The sequence below is a fragment of the Rhipicephalus sanguineus genome, chromosome 1, assembly GCF_013339695.2.
Source record: "Rhipicephalus sanguineus isolate Rsan-2018 chromosome 1, BIME_Rsan_1.4, whole genome shotgun sequence".
Taxonomy (NCBI): domain Eukaryota; kingdom Metazoa; phylum Arthropoda; class Arachnida; order Ixodida; family Ixodidae; genus Rhipicephalus; species Rhipicephalus sanguineus.
In genome coordinates this window covers 3,582,941-3,597,300 of record NC_051176.1, presented here as the reverse complement: position 1 = coordinate 3,597,300, position 14,360 = coordinate 3,582,941, and the positions used below count along the sequence as shown (strand labels likewise).

At 50.3% G+C, this 14,360-nt stretch overlaps 1 long non-coding RNA gene across 1 annotated transcript; it reads left to right on the top strand.

The window, feature by feature from the left end:
- Positions 1–232: 232 nt before the first annotated feature.
- LOC119389281 (uncharacterized) lies at positions 233–1,046 on the top strand. The gene is made up of 3 exons (XR_005183058.2): positions 233–306; positions 822–925; positions 983–1,046. It is a non-coding gene; the product is annotated as an uncharacterized LOC119389281 (long non-coding RNA).
- The last annotated feature ends 13,314 nt before the right edge of the window (positions 1,047–14,360 follow it).

Below are 14,360 nucleotides of genomic sequence, written 5' to 3'. Positions count from 1 at the left end.
CGCGACGCTGTCGTGCCCGCTGGAGCCGTCGTTCACGAGGGAGGACCGGGACGACATGTGGCAGGAGCTGGTAGCGCTTTTGAACGAAGTCCCTGCGCGTAACACCACAGCCTTGCCAAACTCCGAGAGCAGCAGACGTGAGTGCGAGCACAATTGTATTGTGGTCGGTCATCTTACACGTCCTGCTTGTGCTTTCCAGCGGCACCGGAGGCGGCCAGATTACGGGTTACCGCGGCCGCGTCGTGCTTGACAGGGACCGCGCGGGTCGACAGTAAGCGAGGCCCAGAGTTGGGGTGATCTGAATCGGTAAGCACTGGCTTAGAATATCATTGTTACTTGTATGCTGCGAATTAGTGTGCTCATTTGCTTCGAGCCATTACGCGCTGTCAGTTTTACTTTTTCAAACAATATCGAGTGAATCACCCGGCCGCCGCGTTGGCTGAGGTGCTAACACGTTGCGCCGCTCAGAACAGAAAGCAAAACAGCCACATTTGCGGTGATGACGAAAGAACAGCCGCGAACTATATTTCGAAGCTCATTAAAGCACCCTACGTGTTCCAACCCATTTCTCAGACCCTCGAGTCGAGTGAGGTGCGTAGCCAGTAGATTTGCTTCCCTCCACCCTCTCTCCGAAGTCTGTGTCATAGCATGCCGCTGTGTAAACATCTCTAAAAAAAAACATTGCTATTCCACTTCCAGCATTAGTGCACATTCGCCACAATAATCCCTACGAATTATTGTTTTTAGATCTGTGTAGCTGCACTGTTATCATTAGTAGGGACCAGACTGGGATATAGTCTTTTTTTAACGTATGCTTACAGATGGTTCCCCCAGATCAGAGCCTGCAAGCATGTGCACTATCTGGGGACTTCCGTCGCCTGCACCGCCAAGGTTCTTGGTCGGGAACAACTTCCGCGGCTTGCAGGTGAACTTTCACATCTTGCACTCAAGTGTCAATCAAGAAACTTCTTACTACTAACAGGTGAGCCCTGCTCCAGCTGCTGCTGGTGTGGCTGAAGAGGATGTGGCCCAGGACCTTCCCCGTGTCACAACTCGTAAGTTTCGCTGATGTTTTTGATTAGCTGTAGATGGTATGACATGCTCACAGGTGATGCTCATGCGTGCGGCTATGTGTTTGTCAAGAGATGACATCTGTGGGCATAAAGACAAAAAGTTGCACAAAAAAAATTTGGCAAACGGTTGCAGGAGCTAGTTGTTTGCATAACTGTCAAATGGAATAAACAGGTGTCCTGCCTTGCAGTTATGGTGAAATGTAGCGAAAAAGTTGCAGTAGAAGAATGTTCAACATCTTGAAATGTTTCCCTATTTTGTCACTTGCTTCAAAAGTGAAACTGAAAATGTGCTATTGCTAAATATACTGTTCAAAAAGCAAGCTCGTTATATAACTTAACATAGCCATCATACACAAATGCACATGTTTGCACCTGTGTTACACCTGCTTGCTGTATGTTATGCATACTGCAGCAGCTAGGGTTTCAGAAGGAGATTGTGTCAGTCATCGTGTAAAGCCAGACAAACGATTGTGTAGCCCTGAAAAGGGCTGCTTGGTTGCTTCTCGTGCAGAGGTGGTTAGAGGTGTGAGATGTGTTTGATGAGATGAGTGAAAATGAATTCCGGCACCGCTTTGGTCTGTCCAAACGAAGTGCATTGGTTGTGCGGTGAACTAAGCACCATTCATGAATGCCTTTAGGTCAGTGGATTTTCCACAGACGAAATTGTTGCACACACTGAAAGTCTTCACGAACAGAAGCTTCCAGCGAAGAGTCGGTAGCAGGAAATTCATAGGTGATAATGGCAACACATTTCTTGGTTTCCAGCTCATGCCGCAGCTGCGAGATGTGGGCAACCGGCAGGCCGAAGCGCTGGAGTTACTAGCCGCGAACACCAGGTGGCAGGGCCAGATATCATTGGAAAGCTGCCGACTGCCAGGTTCAACTTCTCGGTGACGTGGTCCACGAGCTGCAAGGCGTTGGTACCCTCACCCGGGCTCTCATTGCAGCAGAAGCCACCTGCACAGTGATTTTTAGACTAGTCGTACATATATGTAGATTTATTTTTGTTCACACCACGAGTTGTGATACGCTGGTTTGCTTCAATGGTGCCCTGCAATTTTTTTCAGTTAATTTTCTTTTTCTGCATATCAGAAGCACTGATGTGCTGTTTCATTGTACATAACACAGTGTAGCTCAGTGGTAAATCGTGTCCTGCAATGTCATTTTTTAAAATCTCATATGAATTAATGCATTCAGCAAGTTTGTAGTATATGCACATAGTGCACTGTAGTGTATCTTTATGTCTATAGTGTATACGTGTAGAATACTCGATTTTTACATATCCTAGAAAAAAAGAAGAGCGTTTGTGCATGGTCTAGGTTGCACAATAATTTGGAAATATTGCAAGACCAAAATATAGTTGACGAACACGTGTTCTATTGCTTAGAAGTGTTTAGACAACATGATTGGGTACAAACAGAAATTAATAATAGAGGAAGAAATATCAGCAACCAACAACTTGCATTTTCTTAGCGAGTTCGATTAGTACCGGTTCGACTGTGCCTTGTTTTCATGTACTACAATGACTTTTGTGCTGCGAGACGCGTATGATGATGCAGAGGAGCAGCAGGCACTTTGTAACAATTCCATTTGTATATTATAAAAGGACGCTACTTTTATGTTCTTTTCCTTGGCATTAAATTTAAGGGATATTTATTTACTCTGCTTTTTATGTGCATTGCTCGCGATACTTGTAATAAAATTTCACTTCTTACACCACCCTTGTTGTTCACCTCATTTAAAAGCACGATCCTTGTTGCACTAAAGCTAGCGCATGTTGCTGTGCTGATTCAACAGCCTTTTCAGGTTACCACTTTGGCTCCGAATGGCACCATGTGCCATTCACAGGTGAGCTCTCACTTGTGCTTAGTGTGAAGCACCATATTTTACAACCTGGTCGAAGTATTTCATCAGCATGGCATTGTGTGACAAGGGGCATAGGTCGGCAAACTCACTCATGAGTCGATTCACTCAGTTCAGATCGAGCTGTGAGTCCAGGTGAGTAATACTTTGGTGAGTTTGAGTCCGGGTGAAAACATTTTAGTGAGCCTGAGTCCGAGTGAATCCGCCTGAGGAAAATTTTGGTGAGTCTGAGTTCGAGTGAGCCCCAAGAGCAAAATATATTTCACGAGTGAGTCAGGGTGAACTTCACATTTTTTTGCCAACCTATTCAAGGGGGTTATTCATTGATAGGAGAACGCTGTTTCGTTGATATGTGTAGCAAACATTTGAAGTGTAGTAAAAAAAAACTGCCTTTTGTTCATGCCAGTGACAAACACAATGAACAAAAACAAACGCGCACCACACAATGCTGCTGAGGTCGTTGCAGGCGGCGGCGTACTCTGCGCAGGTGCTCAAGCATGCAGGCCCTGTGGTTCTCGAAACAGGTTCACTACACGGTTGCGCTGCTGCTGGCTCCCGTTGTGGTGGTGGTGGTGGTGGTAGCTCAGCTGCTGCTGGCAGCAGCTCAGCATCGTCGGTGTCGTCATCGTCCCCTTCGAGAACAGGCTCATGTGCCGCCAACGCAATGTCGTGCAGAGCTGCACAAGCAGCGATGATGCTTGTGCAGCTCTGCACAAGCTTACAGCGATGCACCACTCCACAACATTGCGCAAGGCGGTGTGGGCCTTGTTGTAGTGGTTATCAGGGGTGTCACGAGCTGGTCGTCCGGGCACTGGTGTCAGGAGCCACGGTTCTAATGTATAGCTGGAGTCTCCTGCACGACGGCGGCATGACAGCTGTAGTGATAACGTCTTGAATGTGGCAAGCATTGACAGCACTTACCAAGCAAGCCGAAGTTTTGCTTTCAGGTGCTGACGGAGAGGGCTCCCCCGCCATACCCACGAGTAATGACATGACCCCAGGAAACATGGACTGACATCCAGAGGTTGGCATCACATGTCTGCAGAATTCAATTCAGTCAAAATTGTACCCATAAAAGACCTTGTGTACAATGTTGGGTATTATGTTAATGTAACTACATCTGTCTGCACTGTTACTGACTGTTGAACCATAGCTATGAACAAATCATCGACAAGGTAGGACTTGTACCATAAGTTCTAACACGCGGACAATGCAGTGTCAAAGGGTAGTCTGCATGTTTACTGCTTGGAACAACCCATCTTCCAGCCACCAAAGCCTTTTAACCAAATTACTGCTGTATGTTTAAGGTAATGTATCACAAAATATCTACAACACGAAAAACTTGCGACTGGAAAAAGGGTTATGAAACAATGCGTATTTAATGTATGTACATGCTAGGGCGCGTTCCGAGGGACCGAAATAAAGTTTATTCATCCATCCATGTATTGATCCATGTAACGTCCATCACGACATTGAACAATAAGGACATACTACGGCACATTCTGGGAGCGCTAATCTCAACAAATACAAATCGAGAATCAAGCTTCGGGTACACATGGCGAACGAGCAACGGTAATATTATGCACTGTGCAGGCCGCTGAACCAAAGTGTACTCCGCGTCACATGATTTCATCGCTTATCCTAAGCGAAGTGCCCTGAAACGAACCAATTCCCGTTCTGGATAGATCGAAAATACCGCTCCCACTATACTCAGTTGCAACAGCCTCAGTAAAGCGGAAAGTTTAAGCGATATAAATGAAACAACTCGCTACGCATACAATGCATGAATAATACTCACGATCATGGTGTTCAATGCGTAGACTCCCTTCCGCGACATGTAATGCGTCGTGTCCGCGGAGCTCAGACCATGGGACTTCTGGATGGCGATGAGCGTACCATCCACGCACCCGACCACAACGGGAATCCGCCCGAGCCGCGCGAACGCCGCCTTTGTTTGCTCTTCGATTCTGTGGTCTCCGGAAAGGCCACCCACCGTTTTTGCCCGCGAACGACAGTAATGGCGTGTTCCTGACGGACGACTGCGACAGGCCGAATTCCTCGCTGCCGACAGCTCGCTGGAAGCATCCGATCGCAAAAAAATCTCAGCGCGCACAACACCTTCCGCTCTGTTTAAATCCCACTGGTTCGTTGGCACCCGATGACGGGGTCGAGTTCGTCGCACAACCAACGTACAGCACGTTTCGAGAAACGAAAGCGACGCTGGAATTCACACTCGCTCATCTCTTCAAACGCATTTCGCACCTCCTACCATTCTGCATCTGCTTCGAGAAACGCCAGCGTAGCAGGGAAGCACCGTTGCAAGCGCCATTTTCTCAAAATCAGCTGTTGCGGCAGCCGCAACCGCCGCATCACTCCAAATACATGCCGTGCGACGCCATTGTTCGCGCGAGAGAACGCGAGCGAACGGGCTCGCTCTCCGTTCACTTTTAGCAGACGACATGCTCGTTATGACGCGGCATGACGTCACCAAAAAAGAAAACATCAAGGAAAAAAAAGAAATGGTCACGCCCCTTAGAGTGGCGTGAGTTGTCCGGCTTCAGCCAATCGCGTGCGATCATCAGAACGAGCGCGAACGAACGGCGCAGAACAGAGATCTCCGATCGCCCCTCAAGTTTGCGGCGCGACGACTGCGCCGCGCCAGCCGCGCCGCGGCACTGTCGGAAAGCTCTGGAACTTGGCGCGGCCGACTCAGCCCCTTTCACGGTAGCGGTAGCGCACGTGTGCACGCGTTCTTCTGTCGGTGCGGATAACTGGGGGGCCGTCAGCTCGGCACGTTGAACCGAGATGCTTGCTGTGCGAAGCTGCGCATTTCCGCGATGGCAGAAGCGACAAGGTCTATCCAAATAGGTCGCGAAGCTTCGGGCGAAAAGCGGTTCAGATCCTATTGTCAGCGACATCAGCATGGGGAGTTATGGGAGTAGCGATTGAAGCGCGACTAGGTGTGGTGGGAACAAACACTAATAACAAAAAACCTAATTTCATTCAACAACAAAATAATATTTATATTTTATGACCGAGATTTATTTCAGAATAACATTTATTTAGATCCAGTGTACAAAGAATTCATGAAAATGTATATGCATTATCAAAAATCTTCTTATTAGCGCCCTCTAAAGAATGACACATGCCATTGCTCTGCGACGCAGTCCTTGTAGTGTTCGGAAAGGCGCGCGTAAAGTTCGTCTGCGGCGACACGCCCCCTCAGGTGTTCTGGTGTTTCGCACTTGCATGCGTTCTGTCAATTATTTGGTGAGAACTTTATTTTGGTGTGCGCGAAGTTGCGAGGTGCGTTTCATCGTTGGTGAACGTGTTGGCTACGGTGTTCAACGGACAACGGCACGAGGCGGCTAACATTTCACGCCGAGCGCGTACTCGGTACTCGCGGAAACGACGAAACGATGTGGTATTCCAAGGATGCAATAGCAACACGCGTACGCCTGGCGAGCCCTCGCTTCTAGATAAGACACCGGGGCAACGGTTCGGAGTAGTGCGCTTGCTGGACTTTCATGAATCAGTATTTCTGCTGCCCGGTTTCCTTCGTGAACACGCCGTGCGTATTATATTTCCTGTTATCGGTGAGCAGATCGCTAAGTTATTTGTCGCGCTACAATCACTATAATTCGCATGTCTTGATATGTTACACGTAAGGTTAATTTATCGGAACAAAAGGCAAAACATAGTGCACGTAGTCTACGCACTTTTTGTACATATTATGACATTCCTTGCTCATTGTGTAGAGTGTGTAATTGCGTTATTGTGGCCATTGAATAAAACTGAAATATCATTATTTTGGCGTGACCAGGTGTCATTTCTTCTCGTTGGAACTGAAGCACACATGCAATGCGCTCTTTAAGTCCCCTGCGCATGTGCGAAGCAAATAAGCAACGCTGCAGACATGAGAGGTACGCTGTTGCCTACATTATTCACGCTGCGGAAGATGACACGAACGCAGAATAAAAGCTCAAAGAATAAAGTTTCCTGGTAAAACCAAGGCGAATTGCATGACGGTACACTTAAACACCGCTGTTTAGTCACGGGTCGATATTAGTTTAGCTAGCGTTGACTTCAAGCGCATTCGCCAAGGGCTTGCCGGCTCGCCGTAGCGCGACCCCTTAGCGATCAGGGGCCTAAGAAGAATATTTTGAGGTCAAATTTCGCGCTAGGGCCAACAAAATGACGTCACTTTTTTACCGGATATTGCGTCACATCCGCTTTATTTTTTGTTCCGCCGGAAGTGTGCCCTCCTCACACAGATGGCGCTAAGCCCCATGAGCAGCTGATGAGCAGCCATTTTCTGAACGTATGGGTTTCTATGGAAGCTTCGCTACCATTTACATTTACCTTGGAAGCGATCCCACGGAAGTGGACGCGAGGCCGAAGTATTGCTCCGTCGTGCGCTGCCACAACAGTGCAGACAACACCAAGGCACGCGATTCACGTGTGAAACTGTATCGATTCCCGGGCGTGTCGCACGTGAAATAAAGGCGGCAAGCGTGGATAGCTGACAGCGCTGTCCCGCCTTCTATTTTGGCTGTCTGAGTTCATCGCTTTCGTTCGTTTCGACTACCTGAATCGGTAAGTAACGCGGCGCATGCACGCAGCGACTACAGCAATGATTACTCGCTGTCTTCTCGCATTGTGAAATTTCAGTTGCGGTTGTAGGTGAAACCACTTTGTGTTTTGATTCCCCGTGTTCGTAAGACCTACCCGTCGTTGTTGAACGTTGACACTCACGTTATACCGTTAGCGTTGCGCGGTTGGTTGAATTCAACTGAACTCGGCACATTGTCAGAAGTTCGGCGCCTGCAATTCACGCGTAGGGAAGGCTGCTTTATCACGCCGGAACGGACGTCTGTGCATTTTCAGCAAGCTTTGACATCGTTCTGCAGCTTTGCTTTGTTTTCCTCACTTTATTAGGATGACATATATTTAAGCCGCTAAATATAACTGGTACTTAATACATGCTTTGCAATTGCAACCTTGAAGTAACCACCTTCTGACTTTGTGCGATTTTCTAGCCGCGTTCGCGCAGCAGGTTTTACACGCCTGTCAAGTCGATATCATAAAAAGAGACTGCAAGCATGACGCGAGAGTCGAAAAAACGAGGCGATCAGTTCATCTTGCTTCACAGTGGTTAAAGCTCAGCTAGCTGCCTCGCGTCATAATCGGCGGGTGATTCTCCAGCGGCACGGAGGACTTGACTCTAACCTTCTCAGGAAACAGTGCCATGGCCGTATAATTTCTTTTTTTCGCACGCCGGAAACGTTTGTTCACGAAAGTACACGGCTGCTACTGTAAGCATGCCATATCAAAACAACAATCATATGATTTGTAGTCCACACCGCAGAACATCGATAGCGTGTACGGCTTCATTTCGGAGTGCATGTGCACCATTATTCATCTTTAACATGACAGAATGAGACTTACCTGGAGGTATAGTCCTACGCGGTGTAATCGCGACTTGGGAAATGCATTTCGCTTTGAGTCGGGCGTCGTTGTCGTCGATCGACTGCTCTTCACCATTAACGTGATTGACGAGCCTTTCTCCTTTTATCAAGTCCGCTTTTCGGAAGTGCTCGTCCAGCTGTGAGATCTTTTTGAACCCGCGCTGCAGGCGGTACATTTTGAGGCGCCGCGAGAGCTCTGCACGTGCACAGAGGCGAGCGGCAACGCTGTGGAGAGAAGGGAAAACGCGCGCTGCTGACACCCCAGTTTCTATCTTTCTGCCAGAGATGGCGCTGCCTGTCAAGAACAGCAGCGCCGCTTAGCGTTGCTTGGGAAGCCTATAGCGGAAACGCCGCGGCGCTCTCTTCCCGCCGACGCTCGCCTGCGTACGTTGTCGTTTTGTTGGCTGCTTCTTCACCGCTTTCATTTTATTGCGATAGCAATTATAAGGACAGTCTCGACGGGTTTTTGCGGTCGCTGTTGCCGTCGCCGTCATGTCCTTCCGGTATGAAGTCCAAATTGATAAGATCCCCCCGCGAAATGTATGTTCTGCCGCGGGTAAAAGCGCGCGAGCGGCGGCGATGAACGCGCCGAAGCAGAGTTCAAACGAGCCGGCCAGGGTGCATGCGATAACATCACCCCGCTCGAGAGGCATGCCGTTGAAGCAGACAGGAAACGCCCCGACAGTTTTTCACGAGCCTTAAATGACGCGAGGGGGAGGGGGATGTCGCGCGAGGAGCAACTTTGAACTTTGAATCTACGGGCGCGGTCGCGATCGCTGGCGCGCGCGCTATCTCGAAGGCCATCACAGCGGGGCGGGCGACTCGTATACCCCTCTACGTGCTGCGCTCTCAACGCAAAGTGACTATGCGGAGAGCATTGCTCCCTGGAGCGGCCATATTTTCTTACACCGTCGTTTGCAGTTACGCGAGATCGGATACAAACCAGTTAGCTGCCAGCCTCACTTCGTGTAACACTACAATTTGTTGCTATCGCATTCATTGCTTCGCCCTTGCGGTGAAACTGGCTTTTTTTCTTTGAGTGTCTGTGGGGCACAAGTTGGCTCCAATAAACCTCGTTTCCTCAACGAACACTGCATCGTTCTTGGCTACGTGATATCTGGTGGAAGTGCTGGGTACATGAATCCTAAACCCTCTGCAAGTCGTCAGGCAAGTCCGACTCGTACCAGCCGCCGACAGCAAGGTCTTCAGCCGGAGTTTGGGCTGCTTCCGGAGAAAGTGAAGAAATAACACGTCGTGGCCACAGCCATGAACAACGCTGCCACCATGACCAACACTACCAATCCTCCCGTATTTCTTCAGCAACCGAGGGAGTCGCCACCATTTCACGGGTCACCCTCGGAGGATCCCGAAGATTGGTTGGAGCAAGTTGAACGGGTCAAGCTGGTCAACCGCTGGGACGACGAGGAGACACTGAGGCACGTGTTTTTCTACCTCGCAGACTCAGCTCGAACTTGGTTCGAAAACCATGAGAGCTCCATAGAGTCCTGGCAGGGATTTAGGGCGCAATTTTTAGCGACGTTCACCACGGTTGTGCGGAAGGAGCGGGCCGAAGTCTTGCTGCAGACGCGCACGCAACACCCCAACGAAGGACTAGTCGTGTTCGTTGAAGAGATGAAAAAGCTCTTCAGGCGAGCTGACCCTGAAATGGCCGAAGAAAAGAAGTTACGCTTCTTAATGCGTAGCCTCAAGGAAGAACTGTTTGCCGGGCTTGTGCGTAATCCGCCCAAAACCGTTGTCGAATTCGTGGCCGAAGCCACTACAATTGAGAAGGTCCTTGAAGTTCGTGCCAAGCAGTCTAACCGTCGTTGCGTTGACGTGGCCAACGTGAACTACATTGACGGGAACCAGATTCCGACGGACACACTACGCGAGACCATCCGCGCCGTAGTAAGGGAGGAGCTGCGTAAACTTCTCCCAACGGCGCCGCAACCCCAAGTCGCTTCCCTAAGCGAGGTTATCCGCGAAGAGGTGCAACAAGCACTGGGGACTTCTACGCTGCCGCAACCACCTCGTGAGCCGCAGGCTATGGCCTACGCCGCGGCTATTCGCGCCCCTCGCCCGCCCGTACCTCGTCGCCAGGAGCCTTCATACCGCCGTTCTTCGACACCTGCCCGACGACCTGTGATGAAACACGCGACGCCAAGGAAAACCGACCGTCGTCCGCTGTGTTACCACTGCGGAGAAGCCGGGCACGTCTACCATCGCTGCTCCTGAGAAACCTCGAAGGCCTAGGGCCTGCGAGACTTCTCTATCGATGCACCACGCCCCTTCCCGGCCAACGACCCAGCGAGATCGACTAGTACCTTTCTCACACCAGCCGTGGACTAGCGCGCTTCAGCCGTTCACCGTCACCCCATCCTTATGGATCAACGAGCCGTGACTTCACACGCGGATGGTCCCCCAGCCCAGGAAGGGGAAACTAAACGCAGCACCTTCGGGAGGTGAAGTTGCACTACGGCGAAAAAACGAAAGTCCTCCAACGACGCACCGCCGCACCAAAGACCAAGATTCACGACGGGCCCACAGTCCGACGCTCCGATCTAACGCCGACATGCTCCCCCAACTCGGCGACAGCCACACGGCGCGGCGCCTCCCCGACGTAACCAAGGCCGCAGTTAACAAGACGACGACGACGTCTAGCCGCCGACCATCAACGCGAACCAGCCGTGATACGGCGCCCCGTCAATCACGAAACTCCAAAACGACTACTTATGACGTGCAGCTGTGCATCGACGGCCTTCACGTTGTCGCACTAATCTACACGGGCGCCGACTATTCAGTAATAAGCGGACCATTCGTGTCGAAACTTAAAATGTTATGACAAGTTGGGACGGTCCGCACATCCGTACTACGGGAGGCCACCTCGTCACACCTAATGGAACCTGTACGCCGCGGATCACCATAAACGGCGCCACGTACCCTGCTGCGTTCGTCGTACTGCCTAACTGCTCGCGCGACGTAATCCTGGGCATGGGCTTTTTGACGGAGAATGGTGCCATTATTGATTTGCAGGCCAAGTTGATCAGTTTCTCCGCTGAACATGCCGTGACGCCGAAACCAAGCACCAAACAACGTACTTCTTTAAGGAATGCCGATGACCACGTCACCCTACCTCCCCGTGCAAGCCTGATGATCGCCGTCTACTCTCAGGATGCTGCTCCGGACAGCGACGTAATTATGGAGAACAACTAAAACTTGCTCCTGGACCGCGGTGTCCCTGTCGCAAGAGGTATTGAGTGTTTGAAGCAAGGAAAATCTCACGTCCTGATCACGAATTTCAATACCAGCACCTAAACAAGAGCGCTTCCATTGCGTTCCTCGAGGAAATTCAAGAAGAAAGTGACGTGATCGCTTTCGCCGACTTTCAGCGCGAATCGGACGACGCCTTAAAATCTGCTCACTTCTTCGACGTAAATCCGGCTCTAGCGCAAGGAAAACAGAAAAGGCTAAGGGCTTTGCTGCGCCCCTACTGCGAGTGTTTCACGTCGACTTCAAAACCACGTCAGACACCCGTTACAAAGCACCAGATTATCACTGAAGAGGGCGCCCGCCCAACGCGACAGTCACCTTACCGCGTGTCTACGCTCGAGCGTGAAGCAATCCGCGCACAAGTTGAACACGTGCTCGCCGATGACATCATACAACCGTCGAAAAGTCCCTGGGCTACCCCAGTGGTACTCCTGAAGAAAAAAAGCCGGCAGATCCCACGCATTGTGGGAATCGATGTAATGCGAAGCAGCCGGCTAAGAGCTGCATACATCGTCTTGTATGTCACTAAGGACAATACGTGTCATAGTTTTCATGTTAACTCCTATTATTTATGTTCGTCACACAGTTACGTCGCGCAATACCAATTCCGGGGTAGCTCAAGCTAGCGAAACGGCCGCCAGCGCCCCATGAGCGTGGCACGTAAGTCATGCTGTACATGACATGCGTGTCATGATTTTCATGTTAACTCGTGTTTTTGTGTTCGTCACACAGTCACGTCGCACAATACCAATTTCGGGATAGATAAAGCTAGCAAAACGGCCGCCAGCGCCCCATGAGCGTGGCACGTAAGTCATGCTGTACATGACATGCGTGTCATGATTTTCATGTTATGACTTGTCATTTATGTTCGTCATAGAGTCATGTTACACCATACCAATTTTGGTGTACATTCGATTAACCAAGCGACCAGGAGAGCACAAAGTCGTAGGCGGCTAGATAGATAGATAGATAGATAGATAGATAGATAGATAGATAGATAGATAGATAGATAGATAGATAGATAGATAGATAGATAGATAGATAGATAGATAGATAGATAGATAGATAGATAGATAGATAGATAGATACGCTCAAAGTCGCAGAGGTTCGCTAAGAAATGCTTCGCATTTAAAAGACGGCACAATGAGGTTCTGCGTCGACTACCGGCGACTGAACAAAATCACAAAAAAAGACGTGGACCCACTCCCACGAATCGACGACACCCTAGACCACCTTTGCCACGCGAAGTCCTTCTCTTCGATGGACCTGACAACCAGGTGCTGGCAAACTGAAGTTGACGAAAGGCACCGCGAGAAGGCCGCGTTTATAACGCCGGACGGACTCTACGAGTTCAAGGTAATGCCGTTTGGACTATGCACTGCACCAGCAACATTTCAAAGAGTAATGGATACTGTACTAGCCGGCCTAAAATGCCACACCTGCCTCGTCTACCTCGACGACGTCGTCCTATTTTCCCGGAATTTCAACAAACACCTCGCGCGGTTACAGCCTGGCTCGAAGCCGTCCGTACGTCGGGGTTAACGCTGAAAATTGAGAAGTGCCGCTTCGCGTACGACTAACTCAAGTTTTTGGGCCACGCCATCAACGCCGAGGGAGTGCTGCCTGACCCCGCGAGAACTACAGCCATAGGCAACTTTCCAAGGCCGCAAGACAAAAAAGGCGTGCGAAGATTCCTCGGAATGTGCGCGTACTACAGGCGTTTCGTCGAAAACTTCGCAAAAATCACCGAACCGCTCACGCGCATGACAAGAGATAATGTTCAGTTCTGCTGGGAGGAAACTCAGCAAAACGCGTTCTATGAACTGCAAAACCGCCTACAGCGCCCGCCTGTGCTTGCAAATTTTAACGAATCTGCCGAAACAGAAATGCACACAGACGCAAGTGACGTAGGCTTGTGTGCTGTCCTTATCCAAAAGCAGAACGGCTGCGAAAACGTAATCGCTTACGCCAGCCGCGGCCTATCGAAAACAAAAAGGAACTACTCGGCCTCGGAAAGAGAGTGTCTTGCCATAATATGGGCCATTTCAAAGTTTCGTCCGTACGTCTACGGCAGACCGCTTAAGGTGGTAACGGACCACCATGCATTATGTTGGCTCGCAAATTTGAAGGATCCTTCTGGCTGACTGGGGCGATGGAACCTGCGCCTGCAGGAATACGACGTCACCAATGTTTACAAATCCGGCAGGAAACGTTCTGACGACGTCTGCCTATCACGCGCTCCAGTCGAACCGGCGCCACAGGACTCCGATGAAGACGCCACGTTCTTCGGCATCGTGACGGAAAGCGACCTAGCCGACCAGCAGCGAGCCGACACCGAGTTGTGCGCCATGATCGACCATCTCGAAGGACATAACGTCGCCGTGCTAAGGGCTTTTAAACGCAACTCCGCTGCATTCTGCCTGAAAAAAATCGGTGCTCGTGAAGAAAAACTTCCACCCTACAACGAGAACAAAGTGCCTTCTTGTCATCCCCGCTATCCTCTGCGACGAAATCTTGCAAGCGTGCCACGACGAACCAGCATCAGGGCATCTCGGCACGGCACGCACGTTCGGAAAGACCAAGACAAAGTGCTACTGGCCCCGTCTCACATCGAACGTCACCCAGTACGTCAGGAGCTGCGCTGCCGTGACTGCCAGCGCCGCAAAACGCCGCCGACTAGACCCGC